The sequence below is a fragment of the Papaver somniferum genome, chromosome 7 (genome assembly GCF_003573695.1).
Source record: "Papaver somniferum cultivar HN1 chromosome 7, ASM357369v1, whole genome shotgun sequence".
NCBI lineage: Eukaryota > Viridiplantae > Streptophyta > Magnoliopsida > Ranunculales > Papaveraceae > Papaver > Papaver somniferum.
In genome coordinates this window covers 208,797,934-208,805,715 of record NC_039364.1, presented here as the reverse complement: position 1 = coordinate 208,805,715, position 7,782 = coordinate 208,797,934, and positions in this window count along the sequence as shown.

The following is a 7,782-nucleotide window of genomic DNA, read 5'->3' as shown; positions in this document are numbered from 1 at the left end:
ATTCTTTTGTTGAAAGAGAAACTTATTGAATCTGATGCAAGGATTAACTCTCAACAAAATAGTTTTGAAGAGAAAGAAGGTGTATATCTCTCACGAGAAAAACGCCTTGAGGCTGATGTAGCCAGTGCTCTTGATAAAATCAAGATGTTGGAAGAAGAAAATTTGGAACTGAAAAAATCCAATGAAATCTCAAAAAAGTTAACCTCAATGTTAGAAGCAAGTAGAAATCATTGTGATACACGAGGATTGGGCTATAAAGGAATAAATGCTTCAAATATTAGCAAAGAGGTAAAATTTGTTAAAACTACAAATTCTTCTCAACCAGAGGCTTCCATTGATGACAAAGATGCTCATATTTCTTGTAAAGAAGAAAAGTCTGTCAAGCCTAAGAAAAGTGTTCAACCAGCAGTAATCAAAGAAAGCTTTTCTACTAATGTGAAGGAAGCAACAACTTTGACCAAAGATAAGAAGAAGAAGAAGAAGAAAACTCGTCGATCTCCAATGCTAGAGGATCCACAAAAAGGTAACATTAAAACTCATACTTCTTATATTTATACTAAGCATTGTTTTTATTGTGGTAATAAAGGAAACTTGCAATGGGGATGCAAAGTTCGTAAGATGCAAGATGAACTTTCTTTTGTATCAAACGAATTGGCTAAGTTTTCTCCTCATAAGAACTCAGATTGTTATTGCCCTAAGTTTAGGCAAAATAATTATTATAATGATAGTTCAAAGTTTGCATATCACTCGATAAGGTCATCTCATGAAATACCCAATTATAGAAAGAGAGATGACGTTTCAAATGCAAAGACAAGATCTGATGTTCCAAATTGGAGAAAGGATGTTTCGCAAAGTATTCAAAAGGCAATCGTCATAATGGTATGAAGGAGAAAGCGGCTCCTGCGAAAACTAACTCTAAATGGGTCCCGAAGTCCTCCATAGCCAAGAAGGGACCAAAAGTTAGTCACAAGAATGACTCTCAACTGTTAATTATTGGTGACAGTCTTCTTGAAAGGATAAAGAAAGATATTATGTCTGAAATCTATTGTACTAGTAAAGGTTGTGATAATGACACTCTACATCACAAGTCAAAGAAGAAAAACAAGAGATGGAACAAGAGAAAACAAACCAAGCAAGAGGTCAAGAGTGATGATTCCGTCTTAGTCACTCGTGACGAACAAGACAAGGATCAAATCAACACAACCTAGTTGTGTTAGAATGTGCATACTCACCTTGGTGCTCAACTTTGAAAGGTGAGGAAGCACATGAAACTAAGCATATGATCTCTCGATTATTATATGACTAATTAACATCTTTAGGAGATTTATTTTCTTCTATACTCATACTTTCTCTATTTGGGTTTTGAAATAAACGGTAATTTTGAGTTTATGATGTTGATATCTACTGATCATATATGTGTAGCTCTTGTTTTTACGGTTAAAACGATCCAAAAATCACTGAATCCGGACATCGTATGCAAAAGTTATGTTGAAAAAAGTTTAGTGTTGTGATCTTCACAAGTAACTCTTGGGAACCGGTCCTAGTACCCTGTCATAGTGAGGGAACCGATCCTAGTACCATGTCATGGTGAGGGAACCGATCCTAGTGAGAGGTACCCTTACGAAGATGTGTAAAAACTATTTTGCGCAAAACTTCTTCGTCCGAACTCGGAATGACCTCATTATTTTTTAGTTGGTTTCGTAATTCAATTTCCTAAAAGATTGAGGTAATTGCAATACTTGATTTTATGTTGAATATTTATGGTGTATTGCAAATTGTTTATGGGATGTTTGATTTCGGTTTTACTACCATAATATTCGATCTCATATATTGTGAACCCTTATTGTTTGGGTGACTTTTTGGTTTAGCAGGATTAAGTTCTATCCCATGTTGGTAGGCTTTATCAAAGAATCATGAGGGGTACTGGTAGAAACAATATGTTAAAAAGTCACAATATGTTGAATCGGTTTTGGTTTAGCATAAAATCATATGTGTTTCGACGGTTTTCAACTCTTGCTTGCAATTGTTAAAACCGGTTTTCAACCTTTCTCTAGTAAAGGTTGAGGGTTGTTGTTATTCTTTTGTTTTGGCATAAGGATGACAACGTGATGATATTTTGATATCAATTTTCCCTGGACGAAGATGCAAACATATTGGAGAAGTGGATGCGAAATTTGAGGTAACATTCTTGTTAGTTAATTGTTTTCCTGTTTAAGAAAAGCCTGAGTTTATATTATATATATTTGTTGCTTTTGCTTAACAAAATTTCGGTATAATTGATACTTATTCCATGATGTGTGCGTGGATGTGTGATTCAATTGGTTTTGGTTAAGAAAAACTATTGTTATCTTGCTTTATTGTGTGGTATCAATTGTTTAGGCTTACAAAATTTCATTACAATTGATGTTATGTGTGATTCAATTGGTTCCGGTTAAGAAAAACTATTGTTATCTTGCTTTTGTATGGTATGAATTGTTTAGGATTACAAAATTTCGGTGCAATTGCGGTGCTTTTAATGTCTATGTTGTTTCAATTGCTTCCGGTTGAGGTGAATAATTATGAAAGTTGATTTGTTTTGGTTTGTATAAATTATTTATGGCTTAACGAAATAAAAAGGTGTACGGGATGAGTTGTTTAGTCCAATTCGATTCCGGATAAGAGAAACTAAGTTAATTCTGATCTTAGTTAGACTTATCGAAGTGAGGTTTCGGTTATTCAAGTCTAATCGAATGCCTTAACAAGAAATGCTAGTTAACTAACCTAGTACTTGTCTTGTTTAAAATTGAAAGGTCTAAGTTTATGGATAATTAGAACCTGATGAGAAAAATAGAGTTTATCTTTATTTTGGTTTTATCGAATTAAGCGGTGTTTTTGAACAATCGGTTTAGCAAAGGGACTAAAGTGCTTAGTTGATTTTTGGTTTGCTAAACTAAATTGGAAAAATTATTTCAGACAATTGTTTCCTTGATAACATATCAAAATAAAACTACTTGTAGTTTCGGTTTTGATATTGGTTATCAGAACATGATGTGTGGAACACTCGTGCCTAACTCTACAGATTTGCAAGTCTATTTTGAGATTTGTAAGATTCTTTACGTGTTGTCCTTTATTTTTTCGTTTATTTGTCATTTTTGTGACAAAAAGGGGGAGAAATATATGGAGTAAACAGGTGATACTGGCATTGATTTTATATTGATTGGTATCGCTAAGGCAAAGAACAATGGTGCTTGAACGTTTATCTAACGAAAGAGTGAAAGCACAGACTAAGGGGGAGTAATATGTCATATGAATTGGTATAACAAAGACGTGCAGATTCAATATCTACCTATCTTCCTTAGGGGGAGTATTATCTTTGTTATTATAATGTCAACAACGGCATTTTCAAGGATTGAATGTAAGCAGTTTTACTGTGCTGTTGAATCGGGAATCAAGCGGATGTGTAGTGAATTCTTGTAATTTGTTTATCCATATGATGTAAGAGTTTTGTCACTAAAATTGACAAAGGGGTAGATTGTTAGAGCATGGCTTGGTTGAACCCACCAAGTAGTTGGTATGTCAAGTTTGGTTGTCATATTTTAGTGAATCAAAACTCATGTTAAGAGTCGCTTGATTATGTACTAGAGTCAACTTCGTATAGGTTAGCTTGAAAGTATTAGGATATGAGACATTACAAGTATTGCGAAGTCTTGAAGATGTGAAGAATCAAGGAGCTACAACGACAACAATCATCCTTCCACTTGAGGTTAGTGATATTTGACTTGAACTGTTTCATTCCCTAACGTATATTTCAAGTCGTGCATATTGAAAACATAACTGCGAAGCATATTTGAACTCTAGATAGACATAGTATTAAGGAATACAATACGAGGTTTATTGCTTAACCATTAGACTTTGTAGATAAGACATCGCCATAATCATTTGAATGCTATTGTGATTATGTATGGGTATGAGGTTAGGATTTCATCCCAGAACAATATTTACACGTGTTCTAAGGAAGTAAGTTCATAAACTTGTTTGTGAACCGAAAAGGAAATTGCCAGGTGTTATTGGTTTTGTTATTCATTTCATATCTTATGAACACCCAATACGTGTGATTGAGTATAACCGCTGACAACTTGTTTCTGTTCTTGGTAAAACTATTCACAAAGGCCTGGATTATATATTGGTATGAATTTTAATAGTGAAACCGATCTTAAGTAATCACCTGAGATGGTATGATCGGGTTTGTGTTTTGTCTGACCAAATATGGGAAAGGGGAACCGATCCTAGTAAGAGGCGCAGTACATCACAAAGGGGAACCGATCCTTGTATGGGGTGCAGCAAGGTTTATAGCAGAAAGGGGAACCGATCCTATGGACATGTGCAACACGTTTTTAGGCAAACGAGAACCGATCCTATGGACATGTGCAACACATATAAGTTAGATACCATATATATGTGGGGAACCGATCCTAGTACCTAGTCAACCGAATTTTGGAAAGCTAGCGTGACTATGCACAGTACTCACATGGAGGTAGAACCGAAACTTGTTTTGGTAGAACCGTTAAACCCATGATTGTGATTGAATGTTGGTTTGATCAATCTGAAAAAGCGGGGGTCTAACAACACCACCCAATATTTCTCTTAGCAATATGTATGGACTAACTCCAAAATACTTTGCTAGAGAATCAACTAGACATTCAGACTCAATCTAGATAAAAGTATCTCAGGGAGTTAATATCTCTCTCTTGATTTGATTTTTACTCAAGCTAAAATCAATAGCGAGTCTTTATCAAATACAAGGAATAACTTGGACGGTACCAAAGACCAATGTCCAAGGATCAATCAATGTCAATCAACAACCAAAGGTTGGATTTCCAATTGATGATCACGAACGCACAACCTGTATTATTTCAATTATATAAAATATAATGCGAAAAAGAAATAACAAAGACACCAGAAGTTTTGTTAACGAGGAAACCGCAAATGCAGAAAACCCCCGGGACCTAGTCCAGATTGAATACACACTATATTAAGCCACTACAGACACTAGCCTACTCCAAGCTAACTTCGTACTGGACTATAGTTGAACCCCAATCAGTCTCCCACCGATCCAAGGTACAGTTGTACTCCTACGGCTCTGATCCCAGCAGGATACTGCGCACTTGATTCCCTTAGCTGATCTCACCCACAACCAAGAGTTGCTGCAACCCAAAATCGCAGACTTGATAATAAACAAATCTGTTTCACACAGAAAAGTATATCAAAGGATAAATCTGTCTCCCACAGATAAACCCTAGGTTTTGTTCCGTCTTAAGATAAGAAATCAAGATGAACAAGAACCAATTAATAATCCGGTCTTATATTCTCGAAGAACATCCTAGATTATTCAATCACCTCTCTACAATCATTCCTGACTACACAGACGGTATGTCGAGGAATCACAAACAGTGAGACGAAGATGTTTGTGACTTCTTTATCTTGCCTATCGGAGAACTCTCACGATCTCAAGCCAATCAAAGATTGTACTCGTACGATAGAAGATACAAGATCAGATCACACAACTACGATAAAAGTAGTATCGGTCTGGCTTCACAATCCCAATGAAGTCTTTAAGTCGTTAACCTGGTTTTAGAGAAGAAAACCAAAGGTTAAAGGAGAATCGACTCTAGCGAGCGCACTAGTATCACACAGACGTGTGGGGATTAGTTTTTCATAATGCTAGATGTCTTAGATTCAAGCTAATATTTCTCAACCGTTAGATCGAAAACTTAGCTTGTCACACACACTTGGGTAGACGTTTACTGGGTTTGTGAAAACCATGCCCAAACGTGTACGTGTATGTTGGTTCAACATAGTAACCCAAAAGGTTAACCATATGAGCATTTCATATTAACCTTGTTCTTCTTCACCATAACTAGTTCAATTGACACAAATGAACTAGTTAAAGAGTTGTTCAATTGCTATGAGATCTTATGTAACTACACAAGACACAATTCAAACAAAGATGATTCGACTCGATTGAATCGGCCCATGAACTTTATAGCCACGATTTGCATAGAGCATTCCTTAGTAATTTAAGTTTCATGTTCAGAGCACATCTTTAGATCATAACCACTTAAGCTCACAAAAAAGTTCGCGGAATTAAGACAACCGGTGGAGTTTTCCAAACTCAGCAGAAAATCTCGGCAAAGAGACTTTCGCCAGTTCGCGGACTAGGTTCGCGGACTGAGTTCGCGGACTTACACGCAAACGAGTTTTTGGAAAATCCCAGCAGAAATTCTCGGTACAAGAACTTCCGTAAGTTCGCGGACTTGGCAAAGCCAATTCCTCCGGTTTCTCTCAATCAACAAAGTTCGAAAACTTTGGATTAAGGAATACATGGTTATGTAATCTAAACTCTCATTCCAATCATTGAGACATTCTCAGAGGACGTTATATAGCCGTTATTCACAGACCGTTTCGCGTCAGAGCAATTCTCAAAGTAATTGAAACTTTTCATGACTTTCGTCACTAGGTGAAGATAAACTTGATCAAAGCGAAACGCTTTACCAACACATGATTTCGAGATATAGATAGGCGAGATATACTCGGCTCGAAATATCAAATGTGTATGATCCAGTATATATAGCATACGACTTTTGTATCATAAGAAGTAGGAGATAGAAGAGATAGACTTTTGAGTGATAGATAAGTTCAAGTCTCCACATACCTTTTTGTTGATGAAGTTCCACGGTTCCTTAAGTAGATCTTCGTCGTTGTATGATGAATCGCCATAAAGTCCTTGAGCTCAACTACACTTTTCTATCCTAGTCCGAGACTTAGCTATGTAGGCTAGAAATCAAGACTTATAGTTTTGATCACTAACATTGACAAACATGCTTGAGATAGCAACGCATGCGAGGTCGACCGAGCTATGCTCTAACAATCTCCCCCTTTGTCAATTTTAGTGACAAAACTATTAATACATATGGAATACAAAAAAGATTAAACTTTAGTGGCTCCTATTCCATAGTCTAAACTTCAACGTTCCCTGAAATCTTCGTCCTTCCAAGTACTCCAATGATCCCAAAGGTTGTAAGTTTAGCATCACCGTTGTTGAATATCCGTAGCTATAACAATGAGAGAAATCGAGATTCTCGATCATTATTATACAGTGTCATAGTATTATTATGTAACATCAAAGTCCAATTGTATCACGACTTTAAAAATAATACTATGGTGATATGTATCACTCCCCCTTAGTCAATACTCCATCTCGATCATGGAAACCACTCCCCCTTGCACAATGATCCAAAAACCATATGTATTTGTAGTGTGAACTACAATATTTCTCCCCCTTTTTGTCAATAAAATTGACAAAGGTACAAGAACGGGATCATAATGAAATTTCCACAAGAGACATTTCATAGACTAAAAGAAAAAGACATACCAAATTAATTTAGATGCAATCATAAAGCCGAAGCTAAATGCAGTCATCAAGGAGTTTTAAGATACAAGGTAACCCCTATAAAATTCCACAACCGCACACCCCACAAGATATTACCATTAAGCACAAGTTCAAAAGAACTCTCCCCCATTTGATGTCATTCCCGAAAGAACAACAAGAGCGACCTTAATTTCGAAAGAAAAAAAGGATTTTTAAATTGGACACCAAAAACCATAGAAATGATTTTCTACATCCAAAACTCAACAAAATTAATCACAAGAAAACCCATGATTAATTTAATTGGAATACGCAATTAAATCAAACCACAAAAGTGATCAATTTAATTGAATGTGCTCAACATAAGTAAACTTACG